The sequence below is a fragment of the Pristiophorus japonicus genome, chromosome 15, assembly GCF_044704955.1.
Source record: "Pristiophorus japonicus isolate sPriJap1 chromosome 15, sPriJap1.hap1, whole genome shotgun sequence".
Lineage (NCBI taxonomy): Eukaryota > Metazoa > Chordata > Chondrichthyes > Pristiophoridae > Pristiophorus > Pristiophorus japonicus.
Genome location: NC_091991.1, coordinates 30,134,796 through 30,154,314, shown reverse-complemented (window position 1 = coordinate 30,154,314; position 19,519 = coordinate 30,134,796). Strand labels below are relative to the sequence as shown.

At 44.1% G+C, this 19,519-nt stretch overlaps 1 protein-coding gene across 3 annotated transcripts in view; it reads left to right on the top strand.

The window, feature by feature from the left end:
- Nucleotides 1–19,519, top strand: part of LOC139281436 (chemokine-like protein TAFA-2) — a 378,326-nt gene that overhangs the window by 97,182 nt on the left and 261,625 nt on the right. For all 3 annotated transcript variants that reach the window (XR_011596873.1, XR_011596874.1, XR_011596875.1), the window contains exon 2: nt 12,070–12,161. The gene's annotated coding sequence lies outside the window, so the exon portion shown is untranslated. The remainder of the gene's footprint in view (nt 1–12,069; nt 12,162–19,519) is intronic.

Sequence of the window (19,519 nt, the reverse complement as noted above, 5' to 3'; positions counted from 1 at the left end):
ACTTGTGCTATATAATGCATGTTCTAGTTTAGAAAATAATTGAGGGGAGACCTCTCCATGCCTCCATTGTGAGACTGCTTTTCCGACATCCACTACTGGATGAGCAGAAATCTCCTCCAACGAAATATGGGGAAGAACAAAGCCATTGTCTTTGGCCCCCGCCACAAATTCCATTCCCTTGCCATCGCCTGGCAACTGCCTGAGGCTGAATCAGACTGTTCGCAAACTTGGTGTCATATTTGACCCCGAGGTGAGCTTCCGACCACGTGTCCCACCCTCACTCAGACCGCCTATTTCCACCTCTGCAACATCACCCGACTCCGCCCTGCCTCAGCTCATCTGCTGTTGAAACCCTCATCCAAGCCTTTGTTACCTCTGGACTTGACTATCCTGGCCGACTTCCCATTTTCCACCATCTGTAAACTTGAGCTCATCCAAAACTCGGCTGCCCCGTGTCCTAACTCGCACCAAGTTCTGCTCACCCATCACTCCTGTGCTCGCTGACCTACATTGGCTTCCGGTTGAGCAATGTCTCGATTTTAAGATTTTCATCTTTGTTTTCAAATTCCTCCATGGCCTCACCTCTCCCTATCTTTGTAACCTCCTCCAAGATATCTGAACTTCTCCAATTCTGGCCTCTTGCACACCCCCGATTTTAATCGCTGCACCATTGCTGGCTGTTCCTTCAGCTGCCATGCCCCTAAGCTCTGGAACTCCCGCCATAATCCTTCACCGACTCTCTACTTCTCTTTCCTCCTTTAAGATGCTCCCAGTAAAATATCCCAAGGTGCTTCACATGAGCGTAATCAGACAAAATTTGACACTGAGCTGCATAAAGAGATATTAGGACAGGTGACCAAAACCTTGGTCAAAGAGGTAGTTTTTAAGAAGCGACTTAAAGGAGGAGAGAGAGGTAAAGGGAGAGAATTCCATAGCATAGGGCCTAGAAATCTGAAAGCAAGGCCCCCAATGGTGGAGCGAAGGAAATTGGGGATGCACAAGAGGTCAGGATTGGAGGAGCGCAGAGGTTCTCGGAGGGTTGTAAGATTGGAGGAGGTTACAGAGATAGGGAGGGGTGAGGCCATAGAGGGGTTTGAACACCAGGATGAGAATTTTAAAATTGAGACGTGGCCAGACCGGGAGTCAATGTAAGTCAGCAAGCACAGCCTCGAACAAGACTGGTGAAATATTATAATTTAGAATAGATTGTACTAAAATATTAATGCAGTTAGTGAGGACTTGGCTACTCATTAATAGAGTGCCAGTGCCAACAGTTTCAAAATTCATAAAGGAATACATTGCTGCAGACATTACCGGCAGGGTTTGCTGCATGTACCCATGATTTTCCTGCCACACTGTGCATATTCATATATTGTAGTAGTCGCTTAAGTCACTGTTTGCATGTTGAAAGTGCATCTTATATGTGAATCATTGAGGAAAATGGTAACTGTAGCTGCCTTAGGGGAGTGCGATCGCTTGCTCCTGGCCAACTTTCATTCCCCCATCTATTCCTACTTCTCCACTGCCACTTGCCTCTTTTGGTCTCTTGTGAAATGTATGCACCTGTGAGTATGCTCACAGGTTTGGAGAGCTGTTGATCTGCTGCTCTTCCGCGGTTACGTTCGCACCAGGGTGCCCCTGGAGATGGAGCACACGGTATCCATTGGTACGCTCGCAGCCTTCCGCGAGAGGTGGGCGCCGGAGAGACTGGAGTGCATCGTTACCCCCGGCAAACAAATCTTTATTTGATTTTACATGTTTTATAGTTTAATTTGTTTTATTGCCGGGTTTTAATGTCCCCCCCAGTCATGGGGCACTTGTATAATTTGCCTCTTGGTGCCCAAAAAAACCCACAAAAAAACCTTACAAAACCACCCCCAAAAAAACCCAAAAACATGGCATTGAAAAATGTTTGGAGTGTCCCCCCCTTTAATAAGGGGGCACTTGATTTAATTGTTTTATTTGTTCACAACCAAAAGAGTTGTAGAGCTGTTGATCTGCTGCTCTTCCGCGGTTACGTTCACACCAGGGTGCCCCTGGAAATGGAGCACGCGGTGTCCACTGGTACGCTTGCGGCCTTCCGCGAGAGGTGGGCACCGGAGGGACTGGAGTGCATCATCACCCCCGGGAACAGAATTTTAATTTAATTTGGCAAAGTTCCCAGTTAATTTGTTAATTTTAGGGTGCTAGTGCCCTTACAAAAAGGGGGCACTAGGTTTAAAGCTTAGGTTAAAATAGCGGTAGAGCTGTTGTGCGCCAGGATGTTCCTGGAGATGGAGCACGCGGTGTCTACCGGTACGCTCGCGGCCTTCCATGAGAGGCGTGACTGGAGCAACTGGACTGCATCATTACCCCCGGCAACCAAATTTTTTGATCTGCTAAGTTCCCTTAAAGTTTAATTGTTCATTTGTGGGTTCTCGTGTCCCCTTAATAAGGGGGCACACCGCTTTATCTGTTAATTTAAAATAGCTGTAGAGCTGTTGAGTTGGAAGTGGCTTAGCCAGTCACGTGCTGTTCACAAGGCTCAATAAAACCCCAGCCAGTTGTGTTCAGGAGATCCATGATGAGGCAGGTGGTTGTGAGCCTGTTGGATGAACTGGTAATGTGTGGTGTGATTGTTAAACCTTTACTAATGAACCAACTAGTTCTTAATAGCAATGTGTTGCTATGAATTCTTAAGTAACGAACCCATGAAATAAATACATTACATCTTGCTCCCCTCTTTCAGGCCCCTGGTTTGCCGTTGATGTGCAGACATACGAGCCAGCATTAAAATGTAAATTTCCCCACGTTCTATGGATCTATAGTGAACCAAGGTGGGGTTCTTGTAGGTAGTTCACAGATATTTTTTAGTTTTAGCTGGAAAGTAGGAGCAGGGTCATCTTATCCACAAGTATATGTGGCACTCCCATTAGTTAATGAACAATGATTGGACACCTGTGTTATATATTTAAACCTGTAAATACCTTGTTTAACCACCAGAGGGCTCATCCCCTTGAGTCCCAAGGGATCCCACAATCCCTTGGGAGCACCTGTATATAAGGAGGCCTCACAGGCTCGAGAGGCACTCTGGAGACCTGCAATAAAGGACTACGGTCACACATTACTTTGAGCTTACAGTATCTGGTCAAATTCTTTATGCAAGTCGTAACAACTGCCGATGAGGTACAGATGACTAACCCCACCGCAACAATGCAGAAAACTGTGGGCATCCTGGAGAAATTTTGGGAGGGAGATGATTGGGAAACCTTCGTGGAGTGACTCAACCAATACTTCGTGGCCAACGAGCTGGAAGGAGAAACGAACGCTGCCAAAAGAAGGGCGATCCTTCTCACCGTCTGTGGGGCACCAACGTATGGCCTCATGAAAAATCTGCTCGCTCCAGCGAAACCCACAGAGAAGTCGTACGATGATTTGTGCACACTGGTCCGGGAGCATCTAAACCCGAAGGAAAGCGTTCTGATGGCGAGCTACTGGTTCTGCACATACAAGAGGTCTGAAGACCAGGAAGTGGCGAGCTACTTCGCTGAACTAAGGCGCCTTGCAGGACATTGCAACTTTGAAAGACACTTGGAGCACATGCTCAGGGATTTCTTTGTACTTGGCATTGGCCATGAAGTAATACTTCACAAACTTTTGACTGTAAAGACCCCAACCTTGAGTAAAGCCATAGTGATAGCCCAGGCATTCATCACTATCAGTGACAATACCAAACAAATTTCTCAGCATACGAGTGCTGCTGCAAGTACTGTGAACAAAGTAAGGTTGTTCTCGAATTGTAATGTACAGGGCAGGACTCACATGCCTGCAGCTGCACATTCGCAGATGTCTCAGAGTCCACCATCAAGGGTGCTGAATGCAAGGCCATTAACACCTTGTTGTCGCTGCGGAGGTGATCATCGTTTCTATTCATGCCGCTTCAAAGGATACATCTGCAAGGGCTGTGGAACAATGGGACACCTCCAACGTATGTGCAGGCGAGCTGCAAACCCTGCTAATCCTGCAAACCACCATGTTGCAGAGGAGGACAGATCCATGGTAGATCACGATGAACCAGAGCCTCAGACTGAGGGAGCTGAGGTATATGGGGTGCACGCATTTACCACAAAGTGTCCCCCCGATAAAGCTGAAGGTTTAATTAAATGGACTCACCGTGTCAATGGAGCTGGGCACGGGTGCGAGCCAGTCCATAATGAGCAAAACGACTTTCGATAAATTGTGGTGCAGCAAGGCCTCAAGGCCAGTCCTGACTCCCATTCGTACTAAACTGAGAACGTATACAAAGGAACTGATTCCCTTAATTGGCAGTGTTACCATAAAGGTCTCCTACGATGGAACGGTGCACAATTTACCATTCTGAGTGGTACCGGGCAATGGCCCCATGCTGTTCAGCAGGAGCTGGCTGGGGAAGATATGCTGGAACTGGGACAACGTCCGAGCACTCTCGTCCGTCGACGACATTTCAAGTTCCCCTCGCTGTTCGAACCGGGTATCGGGAAGCTCCAAGGAGCAAAAGTGCAGATCCACTTGATTCCGGGGGTGCGACACATCCATCACAAGGCGAGAGCGGTACTGTACATGATGAGAGAGAGGGTGGAGATCGAGCTGGACCGGCTGCAACAAGAGGGCATCATTTCACCGATTGAATTCAACGAGTGGGCCAGTCCGATTGTTCCAGTCCTCAAGGAAGACAGTACTGTCAGAATCTGTGGTGATTACAAAGTAATTATCAATCGTTTCTCCCTGCAGGATCAATACCTGCAACCAAAGGCAGATGACCTATTTGCGACGCTGGCGGGAAGAAAAACGTTCACGAAGCTGGACTTGACCTCGGCCTACATGACGCAGGAGCTGGAGGAATCATCGAAGGACCTCACCTGCATCAACACGCACAAAGGTCTCTTCATTTACAACAGATGCCCGTTTGGGATTCGATCAGCCGCGACAATATTCCAGAGGAACATGGAAAGCTTGCTGAAGTCAGTCCCGCGCTCCGTGGTCTTCCAGGACGACATCTTGGTTACAGGTCGGGACACCGTCGAGCATCTGCAGAACCTGGAGGAGGTTCTTAATCGGCTTAATCATGTGGGGCTCAGGTTAAAATGCTCGAAGTGCATTTTCCTGGTGCCTGAAGTGGAGTTCCTGGGGAGAAGAATCGTGGCGGACGGCATCAGGCCCACTGATTCGAAGATGGAGGCAATCAAGAATGCACCGAGATCACAGAACGTGACGGAGCTGTGCTCGTTTCTAGGACTCCTGAACTACTTTGGTAACTTCTTACCGGGTCTTAGCACACTGTTAGAACCACTGTACACTTTACTGCATAAGGAGATGAATGGGTATGGGGTAAAAGCCAAGAAAATGCCTTTGCGAAAGCTAGGAAACTGTTATGCTCAAACAAATTGCTTGTGTTGTATGATCCATGTAAGCGTTTGGTACAAGCATGTGATGCGTCGTCATACGGTGTCGGGTGTGTATTGCAACAAGCCAATGAATCTGGGAAATTGCAACCGGTTGCTTATGCATCCAGAAGTCTGTCTAAGGCTGAGAGGGCCTACAGCATGATCGAAAAAGAAGCATTAGCGTGTGTTAATGGGGTAAAGAAAATGCATCAATATTTGTTTGGGCTCAAATTTGAATTGGAAACTGACCAAAAGCCACTGATATATCTCTTTTCTGAAAGTAAGGGGATAAATACGAATGCATCGGTCCGCATCCAGGGATGGGTGCTCACATTGTCCACATACAACTACACCATCCGCCATAGGTCAGGCACAGAAAACTGTGCCGATGCTCTCAGTAGGTTGCCATTGTCCACCACAGGGGCAAAGACGGCACAGCCTGCAGATTTAGTTATGGTAATGGAAGCATTCGAGAGTGAGCAATCACCTGTTACTGCCCGACAGATTAGAACCTGGACGAGCCAGGACCCCTTACTGTCCTTAGTAAAAAACTGTGTGCTCCATGGGAGTTGGTCTAGTGTCTTGTTAGAGATGCAGGAAGAAATAAAGCCGTACCAGCAGCGCAGAGATGAAATGTCCATACAGGCAGACTGCCTCCTATGGAGTAATCGGGTAGTGGTGTTAAAAAAGGGCAGAGACACTTTCATTAGTGACCTCCACAGTACTGACCCAGGCATTGTAATGATGAAAGCGATAGCCAGATCCCACGCGTGGTGTCCCGGTATCGATGTAGACTTAGAGTCCTGTGTGCACAAATGTAACACATGTTCACAGTTAAGCAATGCACCCAGGGAGGCGCCACTAAGTTTATGGTCCTGGCCCTCCAAACCATGGTCCAGGGTCCATGTCGACTATGCAGGCCCATTCTTGGAAAAAATGTTCCTTGTGGTTGTAGATGCGTACTCCAAATGGATTGAATGTGAGGTAATGTCGGCAAGCATGTCTGCTGCCACCATTGAAAGCCTGCGGGCCATGTTTGCCATGCACGGCTTGCCTGACGTCCTTGTGAGTGGCAATGGGCCGTGCTTCACCAGTGCCGAGTTCAAAGAGTTCATGGCCTGCAATGGGATCAAACATGTCACACGTGCCCCGTTTAAACCAGTGTCCAATCGTCAGGCAGAGCGAGCAGTGCAAACAATCAAGCAGGGCTTGACGAGAGTAACTGAAGGCTCACTGCAGACTCGCCTATCCCGAGTCCTGCTTAGTTACCGCACAAGACTGCACTCGCTCACTGGGGTTTCCCCAGCTGAACTGCTCATGAGGAGGGCACTTAAGACAAGGCTCTCGTTAGTCCACCCTGATCTACAGGATCAGGTAGAGAGCAGGCGGCTTCAACAGAATACATATCATGATCGCACAAATGTGTCACGCGAAATCGAGATTAATGATCCTGTATTTGTGTTGAATTATGGACAAGGCCCCAAGTAGCTTCCTGGCACTGTCGTGGCCAAAGAGGGGAGTAGGGTGTTTCTGGTCAAACTTTCAAATGGATTCAACTACAGAAAACACTTGGACCAAACCCAAACTCAGATTCACGGACTATCCAGAACAACCCACAATAGACTTTACCTTTTTTGACCCCCCCCAACACACACACAAGTGGCAACCGACCCAACGGTTGACCACGAAGCAAAACCCATTACCCGCAGCAGCCCAGCAGGACTCACCACCCCCAGCAGTCCTGCAAGGCCAGCTGCGCAGCAGCCCAGCGAGGGCCCAACAAACGACTCACCAAAACCAGCATTTGCACTGAGACGATCAACCAGGGAAAGGAAGGCCCCAGATTGACTCACATTGTAAATAGTTACACTATTGACTTTGGGGGGTGGGGGAGTGTTATATATGTAAACCTGTAAATACCTTTTTTAACCAAAGGGCTCATCTCCTCAAGTCCCAAGGGATCCCACAATCCCTTAGGAGCACCTGTACATAAGGAGGCCTCACAGGCTGGAGAGGCACTCTGGAGACCTGCAATAAAGGACTATGGTCAAACATTACGTTGAGCTCACAAATTCTTTATTCAAGACGTAACAACCCTGGCTTGGATTTTCAAATCAACGTCATTTTAATGTTGCCAGTAACAGATTCAAAATAAATGTATTCAAATAACGCCAATTAGGAAGTGCAAACCCCTGACTAAACTGCTGGGGTTCACTTTATTAGCCCATCAGGGATACAAATCATATTTTATTATGTACACGTATTTAACATCTGATCTTGCCCACTCCCAATCAGAACAAGAAAAGACAACTGTCCTTGAAACTGATGACAATTTTGATCACCAGGATGGTGGAAAATGAATGGTGCCACCTGCCTGCAGGGATGTGTTATTTCTTTCCACATATTTGCCACCAATTTTGGAAAAAGGGATAGGCACCTTGGAACTCGATGTTGCCATGTAGACCATTTTGCAGTGGTTGACTGGTGAAGGATAAGAAGTAACATCGTAGAGTGAGCATAGACTTATTCACTGTAACAAGGGTAACGCAGTCACTTGCTTCTGATCTTTCAAGTGGAAAGTTTGACCCGAAGGCCTTTTGTCAGTAACTGTACGGCTAACAATACCTTTGAAACTGTGTAGTATAGAAACTGTTCATTGTTGTGCCCCTGGTTCCATTTTCAATTTTGCAGGCTTTGATGTAATTTAAATAAGTGAGTAACATATTAAAATATAATCTTTAGGTTAGCAAAAATTGGCGGAACTATTGCATTATAGAGCTAAAGGAATTCTAAAATTTTTCTAAAATTTCTCTTCCACACACAAAAAAAACAGACACTTTACCATGTTAAAAAAATATAGTCTCTCAATTATCGAAGTACCTCATTACAATACCCAGATCTTGGAGCAGTGCAATGAACTGTGAGAAGGCTATTCTTAGTTGAGGATATGTAACTGGGTTTTTGGGGCCAAATTCAGGTATTTGCAAAATAAATCAAAACTAGCTCAATGCAGTTAACAAATCAGTTTGATCCCTGATTGATTAACCATCTCTCGACTTATTTCTATTTAAGTGTTTATATCGGTGCCCAAATTGTCTCTATATCTTTATCTCTACATTATTTACCTATTTATTGACCAATTTATACTAGCATTTTTCTATATCTGTCGATCTATATCTCCATCGCTCCATCTCTATATCTTTATTTTCTCATATAATTCTATCTATCTATATAGCTGATCTGCCCAGTTATGAATCTATTTGTCTATCTTTATCAACAGATATTTATCTATATATATCGTTGCTTCTCTACATCATTCTGTCAAAACTATCTATCATGTGTATCTCGGACCACCTCTATTGCATTATCTAGTTCCCAATCTATCTATATTCCTATCTGTAAGCACCTATTTATCTCTGTCCTTGCCTCTATGTATCTATTTCTAACTATATATATCCTTACCTCTCTGCCTATATACCCGATTCCTCTCTCCATGTGCCTAATTTAATTTATAAATCTATATATAAGTCTTTCACAAATTGGTTCTCTGCCTAGTACTTGCTTTCACTGTTCTGTTTAGATAGAAATTCAGGTTAGCATGTGCAATTCTCAGTGCACCAAGAAAACCTTCTTCAATATATGTATACACCTTTGTGTAATATAGATAGATAAACATAAAATCTGATGCAACTTTTATGATCTATACATCTGGGGGTTGACTAATGCAACACAATGAATGATCTTGTGAATTTTGCTTTATCTACACTTGCAGTTTTATACTGGCTAATGTATATATAAAATATAGTGCCATATGTAGTTTTTTGGGGTATACAGAATATCTATCTTTGTCTAAAGGTTTCTCATATCTTTTTAGTGTTGTCAAACCATTTTACCTCAGGATGTCCAAAACCTTAGTGAGCTATAAAATTCCAGATCGGGTTAGAACAACCAACCATTTCAAGCCTTTTTTTTAGGCTCCACGGAGGTCTACTGTGGGAGTTCCGTCACCATATGGACTGCAGTAGTTCAAGAAGAAGGCTCACCACCAAGCTCCTCCTCATTTTTTATCGGGTGCGTGGCCCCTTTGACGGGCCATTCAAGGTTTCGTGCATGTGTGAAATTTCACATTTGAAAAGCTGGCCCTGAGCCGAGTCCCGAGTGGCTGCTCAGCCTATAAGGAACGATGCTCACCACCATCTTCTCAAAGGCAACTAGGGGCTGGCCAGTAAAATGCCGACCTTGGTAGCGATGGCCCATATTCTCAGAATTAATAATGAAACAAAACTCCACGTTAAAAAAACCCCAGATAGTGGGCAATTATCTGGTGGCAATATTTTGGGAAGGTTAAAGAGCAAAATCTTTACAATTTTAACTTACATAGGATATATGAGCAACAGTTGCTGAATCACGAGTGAGTTAAGTGGGTCATTTCCATGAGTGTTATGTAAATCATACGCAACTGCTCATCCTCCAGCATTCTGTTTTCACAATCATGAACTTTTTTACCTCTTGACTAAATGATTGAATAGCATTTCAGACCACATTGTACTTTTGGCCTTCCGTACTTGTATAAATAACAAGGCTGAAGCAATAGTCTCTCTAATTCAAGACGATAAACTTCTAGCTAAAACAATGATCACAGAAACAGTTGGCAAATGTGAGTGCATTTTGAAAGTCACCAAGGATATTCAGTCACAGAGTTGGTGAATGGAACAAGATGATATTTGCTGTATTCATTTCTTCCGACCAGGTTATGTGTCATGTCTACTTCTCTTAATTCAAAGTTGCTTAATTCAAATTAAAAATAAATAATAAAATAAGACTTGCATTTATATAGCACCTTTCACGACCACTGGATGTCCCAAAGTGCTTTACAGCAAATGAAGTACTTTTGGAGTGTGGTCACTGTTATAATGTGGGAAATGCGGCAGCCAATTTGCACACAGCTAGCTCCCACAAACAGCAATGTGATAATGACCAGATAATCTGTTTCTGTTATGTTGATTGAGGGATAAATATTGGCCAGGACACGGGGATAACTCCGCTGCTCTTCTTCGAAATATTGCCGTGGGATCTTTTACATCCACCTGAGAGGGCAGACGGGACCTAGGTATAACGTCTCATCTGAAAGACGGCACCTCCAACTTGCAGCACTCCCTCAGCACTGCACTGGTGTGTCAGCCTAGATTTTTGTTAGTGCTCAAGTCTCTGGAGTGGGACTTGAACCCCCAACCTTCTGACTCAGAGGCGAGGATGCTACCCACTGAGCGACTGGCCGACATTTTAAGCACTAAAATGTAAATCATACGTAACTGCTCATCCTCCAGAATTCTGTTTTCAAAAGCATGAACATGCTTTGTTATTTATGTTGCATAATTCAAATGATTGGATAATTCAAAAAGTGTTCATGCAAAAAGCAACCCTGAATTATCAGTAGTATATTATTTGAATCTCTGTCTTGATCACTTTGCCCGGTAGATACTCACCTGTGCTGTCACTAACAGTTCTTCTGCTGCTCATGTGCACAGAAATTGATGGTTGGTTGATTTTTGGACTTACGAAATTGATCAAAATCAAAAATTGACTCCCAGATCGTGGAAAAATCAATACTTTCAAAAGTTCATAGAGGAACTGAATCAAATGGCAAGAGAAAAATACCAGCAGATATCTGGTCTCTTTACAAAGCAGTCAGTAACTAAATTTTTACCTTGTGGTGTAATGTAATTACATAGTATTACATAGAATGTACAGCATAGAAACAGACCATTTGGCCCAACGGGTCCATACCGATGTTTATGCTCCACGTGAGCCTCCTCCCACCCGACTTCATCTCACCCTATCAGCATATGCTTCTATTCCTTTCTCCCTCATGTGTTTATCTCGCTTTCCCCTTGAATGTCTCCATGCTATATTCACCTCAACTACTCCCTGTGCTAGCGAGTTCCACATTCTCACCACTCTCTGGCTAAAGAAGTTTCTCCTGAATTGCCTATTGGATTTATTAGTGACTATCTTACCTTTATGGCCCCTAGTTTTGGTCTCAACTCCCTCACACGTGGAAACATCTTTAACACAACATCCAGCAGAGACTAAACAGTAAAACCTAGCAGTCTGGATAGACATCATATCTTCCACTGATAGTAAGGAGACATTATTTACTCATTCACACCTATGGAGGTTTTGTAAAGACTAGAAAGTAGAACATTTCAAGCAGGCCAAAGAAAGAGCTGAGTTCAATCTAGAGTTACACAGAATGATATGGGATATACAGCACAGAAACAGGCCATTCGGCCCCACCAGTCCATGCTGGCATTTATGCCCCACTTGAGCCTCCTCCCATCCTTCCTCATCTAACTGCTCATCTTTCCGGACCAAGAGCTGGAAGTGGGATTAGGCTGGATAGCTCTTGGTCGGCCAGTGCGGACACCATGGGTTGAAATGGCCTACTTCTATGCTGTAAATTTCTTTGACTCTATGAACTCTATCAGCATTTCCCTCTATTCCCTTCTCCCTCATATGCTTATCCAGCCTCCCCTTAAATGCAGCTGTACTATTCGCCTCAAGGACTCAAATCGCTTGCATTTTCCGTATTCTCCGGATTACCCGGGGAAAACAAAAGTGGGCCGGAATTGAACACGCTCTGAATTTATTTTTATTCTCCCCGCAGATGCACCACGGTGCTTCCACCTTCTGTCCGGGAGAGAATTCTATGGAGAGCGGCTAATGAACATAAGAATCCTACAGAAACCTGAAGAAGAGGTAACGTAAATTCTCTCGTATTTTATAGCTGCCAAATAAATATAATGGAGCTGTTCATCACTTGACTTGGCACAAGAAGTTAGGGAATCGCTGAGCATAGCAGATTGTTGCAAATGCTGCTGACCGTAAAGTACTGCTGGTGTTTAATTACAATATATTCTCGGAGCAGAATTTACTCTACAGTAAAAAACAATATTTATTCAGTTGAGGAAAATAAAATGGATGGTGGATTTTTGTAGTCTCTGCCTTCTAAATAAACTCCTACAGGCTCAATCAACATTTCAGTGCATTTTGTGGTGAAAAGGCATCCTCACTTATGCACCATTGGGAGTTGGAGCAATCTTTCAGCTGAGGAAAAGCCAATATTTTATGTCTTTCTGAGGGAGAAAATAATGATTGTTGTAGGTATACTGTGCAAATGTTAAAATATTGAATGGTTCCGGCAGAGCGGGAGTATGCGGGGGACACCTGATTGGGATACTGCAGTTTCAAACGAGGCAGTATTAAATACGGCAGTGTTAAATGCCTGCTTTTGAGTTGCGTACATAATAACAGCCTTTTTAATATTACAAAGCTGAGAAAAATCTTGAAAATCAAATGCAATCTGTTCATCTAGAAATCATTAAGTAGAGGTGTTGTGAACAGGGGAAGTACTGAATGTGTGGTCGAACAACACTTCAAAAATAAATAAATAAGACTTGCATTTATATAGTGCCTTTCAATACCATCAGACATCTCAAAACACTTTACACACAATGAAGTACTTTTGGAATGTAGTCACTGTTGTAAAGTGGGAAATGTGGCAGCCAATGTGCACACAGCAAGCTCCCACAAACAGCAATGTGATAATGATCAGATAATCTGTTTTTGTTATGTTGATTGAGGGCTAAATATTGGCCAGGACACCGGGGATAATACCCCTGCTCTTCTTCGAAATAGTGCCATGGGATCTTTTACATCCACCTGAGAGGTCAGACGGGGCCTCGGTTTAACATCTCATCTGAAAGACGGCATCTCTGATAGTGCAGCGCTCCCTCAACACTGCACTGGGAGTATCAGACTAGATTTATGTGCTCATGTTCCTGGCATGGGACTCGAACACAACCTTCTGAATCAGAGGTGAGTGCGCTACCTACTGAGCCACAGCTGGCACGAAATGGGATTCAGGAATTAATTCACACTGAGGCCCTGAAATTCTCTTCAGGGCCGTTGCATAAATGGCGCCCGGAAAATAGGGCGGGCCCAGTTTTGCTGGAATTCACTCCTCATTGCGCCAATGGGGTTGTGGCTAAGGAAGTTCCTGGGCCTTTCCAGGAATTATACCCATTTCTGCCCTTGGTGGGACTCCGTTGGACTCCTGCCAGATGTGAGCTGAAAGCTGGAAGAGTTCTTCGGAAGACACAGTCAAAGATGATCAATCCTTTAGGAGCTCATGGTGTTTTAACTCAGCTTTGTCTTCGGTTGGGAAAGGCCTCGGTCCATCTTTGGCAGAGTGCCCATGGACCTTCCGGCTTTATAAGTGCGCATGGGTGTGGGCGCCCCTACAGCACCATTGCTGGCACTGGTGGCCCAGTCTGACTATGCTAACGACTGCGCTGTTGGAGGTGTCGTCTTTCAGATGAGGCATTAAACCGAGGCCCTGTCTGCTCTCTTAGGTGGACTTAACAAAATTCTCACGCCACTATTTCGAAGAATAACAGGGGAGTTCTCCCCGGTGTCCTGGCCAATATTTATCCATCAATCAACATCACTTAAACAGATTATCTGCTCATTGTTACATTGCTGTTTGTGGGAGCTTGCTGTGCGCAAATTGGCTGCAGCGCTTGTTACATTACAACAGTGACTACACTTCAAAAGTACTTCATTGGCTGTAAAGCGCTTTGGAACATCCTGAGGTCATGAAAGGTGCTGTATAACTGGGTCGTTCTTTCCTCTTTCTTCATCCCTATAATCTGGGGCAAGGTCGACATCTTTGTAGCATCGTGGTTATGTTACCAGACAAGTAATCCAGGAGGCCTGGTGAGTTCAAATCCCACCACAGCAGCTGGGAAATTTAAATTTGGTTAATTAAATAAATCTTCAATAAAATTAATTAGTAATTGTGACCATGGAACTATGGGATTGTTGTAAAAACCCATCTGGTTCACTAATGTCCTTTAGGAAAGGAAAATCTGCTGCCCTTACCTTACGTGGCTGATTCTTAACTTCCCTCTGAAACGGTGGTTCACCACCAGTTTCCCAAGGGCAATTAGAGACGGGCAATAAATGCTGGCCTTGCCAGGAATGCACATCCTGTGAAAGCAGATAGAAAAAAGAATATGCACATGAAAATTACTTGAAACACTTGGCTACATAAAGAAAAACACAATGTTAAGACAAGATGTCTATGAACAAGAATAAACTGTTCAAGATATACACAATGAGGTAGACATTTTTGGGCAAAGTGTACCAATTTTTTCTATCCTTACTACTAGGGGGATCAAGGGGTATGGCGAGAAAGCAGGAATGGGGTACTGAAGTTGAATGTTCAGCCATGAACTCATTGAATGGCGGTGCAGGCTAGAAGGGCCGAATGGCCTACTCCTGCACCTATTTTCTATGTTTCTATGTTTCTATGTTTGTTCATCTTTGGCTTGTGGCCTGTTCTGCTGGCAGAAGTGCGGGTGATTGAATTTCCTTTTCAGTAGTAGCAATGTTGCTGAATATTGTAGAGCGGCGTCACGATCAACAAAATTCAAGCACTTGAAATGGGTTTCTGAAGTTACAGAGAGTGGGAAAAGCTCTGAGAAAATTCCCAGCAAATATCTTGGTGAGTAAGTAAGATCCAATGATGGCATGCTCCTTAAAGGAAGACCAAGTCCATCCAAGACTCGAGTACTGCCCCCATTTCTGGCAATGCTCTTCCAGCATCTCTCACACTCCCAAGAGTGGATTCTGACAGAGTATAAAATGGGCGATAGCAAATTGGCAGCCCGCTTTACATCTCTCCCCATTTTCATTTCCATTAAAGTCAACGGGAGAGGTGTGAAACAGGCTACCGACTCACTATCACCGGTTTTGCATCGTTGCATAAAGTCAAAATCAACCCCCTGGAGTGGATACAGGAAAAAGCTTGTTCCAACAGATACTCAGTCTGTTAGCTTCAATGCCTGGCTCTCCATTACACTATTCCTTAACTTTTGCTACTTCATCAAAAGTACTGTGGCAATTGTGTCTCTGAAATTTCTTCCCTTGTTCCTTCTGAGCTCCATATATGATCTCCCCTATATTCCTCCTCTCTACATAAGAAATGTAAAAATTAGGAACAGGAGTTATGGGCCCTCGAAGGTAGTTCATGACTGTTCTTCGACCTCAACTCTACTTTCCCACTCGATCTCCATATCCCTTGATTCCCCTAGAGTCCAAAAATCAATCAATCTCAGCCTTGAATATACTCAACGACTGAGCATCCACAGCTCTCTGGGGTAGAGAATTCCAAAGAATTCCTCATTGTGTTGAAATCAAAGATTCATCACGCAGTCTCCTACTCCTATCCCTCCCTGGCCCTCAAAACTGACATGCTGCTTACCTCCCTCCTTCCTTTTACAATCTTTCCGTCTTTTAAAAACCCCAAGTTTGACATAATTTACTCACCACTCTTTGGCTGACATCATCTTCTGTTTTAATCTTCTCGAACTCAGCGAGGTCCTGCACTGTGCCTCTTAGCCACAGAAACCGTGGTTATTATTTCAATAGAATGCGGTCCCCTTTAATATTCTGAATTAACAGTCTTTTTGTTGCCTCTGTGCACCAAGCAATTTGTCTGCAAAAGGAATTAGAGTTTATGAATAATTTAAATCCCAGTCACCAAGCGGGTCTAATAATCATGTGTCCCACAGAGCTTTAAATGCATTCTGTTACATGTATTGTCGGAGAGTCTGCTTGCTCCTCAGTGGCAATTCCACTATTACAGTGTGAATTGTGCTTTTAATTTGCCATCATATTTGAAAGAACATCCAATTACACTTAACAAAATGCTTTTTAAATTATGCTCTTTAAACCCTTATTTGAAGAACATTTCAGTGTTGCTGCTGCTGATTAAATATATTGTTATTCACTGCAGTGGCCCTTTTTTGCTTTCAATGCAGGCCCAAATTCCCCTGTTTTTAAAAAATGAACAACGGGTTGACCTCTGTTGCCAGCAGCACTTTAAAAGGTAGGCGCCATGCAGGTTACGATATCAAACAATTCGAGCTGTGCAACTTACGGTCTTCAGATTAAGACAGACAACTAGAATGTGACCTTCATCAATCCATTTATCCAAACAATTTACCCAAATCTATCATTCTTTATTGGCAGTGTGTCTTGTTGAATGTATTGCAGAGGCAACCTTGGAGTATAGTATTCGTTTCAGCTGCCGGGCTAGACATAAATGAAAGAGAAAGGAATGCAGTTAAGCCACCTTTTGGGACGATAATATTGGGCGGTAACGAGCATTTAGGACGTACTATTATTGTTGCTAACTCTGTCTCTATCGCTAACTCTATTTTTATTGATCTGTGCATGTATCTCTGCAGCCAGCTCTGTTGATATATCTTTAATACAAACAGAAAATACACAGCGGGTTTGCCATCAACTGAAAAGAGAAAGAGCAGGTTAAAGTTCAGGGTCGAAACCTTGGGGAAGAAATTTGATATTGCTGTGCCTGTTGTCATTTGTGGCTTAGTGGATAGCACCGCTTGCTTTGGGTTAGAAGTTTGTGGGTTCTAGTCCCATTACAGGGACTTGGGCACAAAAAATCTAGGCTGATACTCCAGTGCAGGGCTGAGGGAGTGATGCACTGTCAGAGGTGCCGTCTTTCAGATGAGATGTTAAACCGAGGTCCCGTCTACTCTCTCAGGTGGATGTAAAAAATCCCATGGCACTATTGCGAAGAAGAGCAGGGAAGCTATCCCCGGTGTCCTGATCAATATTTATCCCTTAATTAACATGACAAAAACACATTATCTGGTCATTATCACATTGCTGTTTGTGGGAGCTTGCTGTGTATAAATTGGCTGCTGCGTTTCCCACATTACAACAGTGACTACACTCCAAAGGTACTTCAGTGGCTGTAAAGTGCTTTGGATGTTTGATTTTCTTCCTTTCTTCCTTATCTCAGATTGTGATCACCCATGCCTAATCAGCCCTGGAAGTGTGCCAAATTCGAAGCTGAAACAGGTGTTAGGCATGCATACGCAAATCAGGGTCCTAACACCAGTTGTCAGGCATGGTGAACACCTACATTGCCCTCATTTTTATGCTCAAGGGCTCTTCAGTGAGACACAGGTGTTATCACAGTAATCGGATGATATACTATCCAGTACTGCATTAGGAAGGTAATTCAAGGCCTGCTTCTACCAAGCAATTACTTAGAGATACTTCAGCAATAACCAGCAACAGCAGCAGAAGCAGCAACAGCTTTTCTACATTTGTAGTTATATATACAGAATATGCTGGAAATCTCAACAGGTCAGGCAGCATCTGTGGAGAGAGAAACAGAGTTAACGTTTCGGGTCGATGACCCTTATATATACTTGCCTTAGAGGTGATGCAACGAAGGTTGACTAGATTGATCCCTGGGATGAGAGGGTTGTCCTATGAGGAGAGATTGAGTAGATTAGGCCAATACTCTCTGGAGTTTAGAAGAATGAGAGGTGATCTCATTGAAACATATAAGACTCTGAGGGGGATTGACAGGTTAGATGCTGAGAGGATGTTTCCCCTGGCTGGAGAGTCTAGAACTAGGAGTCATGGTCTCAGGATAAGGGGCCAGCCTTTTAAGACTGAGATGAAGAGGAATTTCTTCATTCAGAGGGTGGTGAATCTTTGCAATTCTGTGCCCCAAAGTGCTGTAGATCTCAGTCGTTGAGTATATTCAAGGCTGAGATTGATAGATTTGTGGTCTCTCGAAGAATTAAGGGTTATAGGGAATGGGCGGGCAAGTGGAGTTGAGGTCGAAGATCAGTCATGATCTTATTGAACAAGATTGAGGGGCCGCATGATCTACTCTTGCTCCTAATTCTTATGTTCTTATTTGTATATCTACCATCAATTTTGAGCATATCCCAATGAAGTTTGAAGTGTAGTCACTGTTGTAATGTAGGAATATAGAAAGGGCGATTTGGCAAATTGAAATTGATTCATTTCTCTGGATAAGAATGAGCACTTTTAGCTACATTTACATACAGGAATCATTTTGCAAGGCTCCACTCTCAGTGCACAGTGTTTTTCCGATGCTCTTACCCCTTTTGAGTCAGGACGTCTGTGTGACCTGACGTAAATGGCTGACTTCTAAGTGTCCCCCAAAACCTGAAGGAATATCATTAGTGCTTTGCTGCTCAACCAACTAGCGAGTTGCATGGGATACAGAAGGCCTACTCTGAATCTGTGATTTCCTCTGATACGCATGTATAAGACGGATTCTGCAACCTACGTTCTAACTAGTGAAATTTCGCACCAGGAGCTTGGCCTTGAAAAATTAGTCGTTATCATCGAATCATAGAATGGTTACAGCACGGAAGGAGGCCATTCGACCTGTTGAGCCCGTGCTGGCTCTCTGCAAGAGCACCTCAGCCAGTCCCACTCCCCTGCCTTTTCCCCGTAGCCCTGCAAATTTTTTTCTTTCAGGTATTTATCCAAATCCCATTTGAAAGCCTCCACCACCCTTTCAGGCAGTGCATTCCAGATCCTAACCGCTTGCTGCGTAAAAAAGTTTTTTCTTATGTCGCCTTTGGTTCTTCTGCCAATCACCTTAAATCTGTGTGCTCTGGTTCTTGACCCTTCTGCCAATGGGAACAGTTTCACTCCATCTACTCTGTCCATACCCCTCATGATTTTGAACAGCTCTATCAAGTCTCCTCTCAACCTTCTTTGCTCTAAGGAGAACAATCCCAGCTTCTCCAGTCTATCCACATAACTGAAGTCCCTCATCCCTGCACCCTCTCTAAGGCCTTCATATCCTTCCTAAAGTGCGGTGCCCAGAATTGAGGCCGAACCAGTGTTTTATACAGGTTCATGGTCATATTAAATGGTGGAGCAGGCTCGAGGGGCTGTATAGCCTACTCCTGCTCCTATTATGCAGGTACAGCAAATGATCAGGAAGGCCAATGGCATCTTGGCCTATATTGCAAAGAGGATGGAGTATAAAAGCAGGGAAGTCTTGCTACAGCTATATAAGGTATTGGTGAGGCCACACCTGGAATACTGCGTGCAGTTTTGGTTTCCATATTTAAGAAAGGATATACTTGCTTTGGAGGCAGTTCAGAGAAGGTTCACTAGGTTGGTTCCGGGGATGAGGGAGTTGACTTATGAGGAAAGGTTGAGTAGGTTGGGCCTCT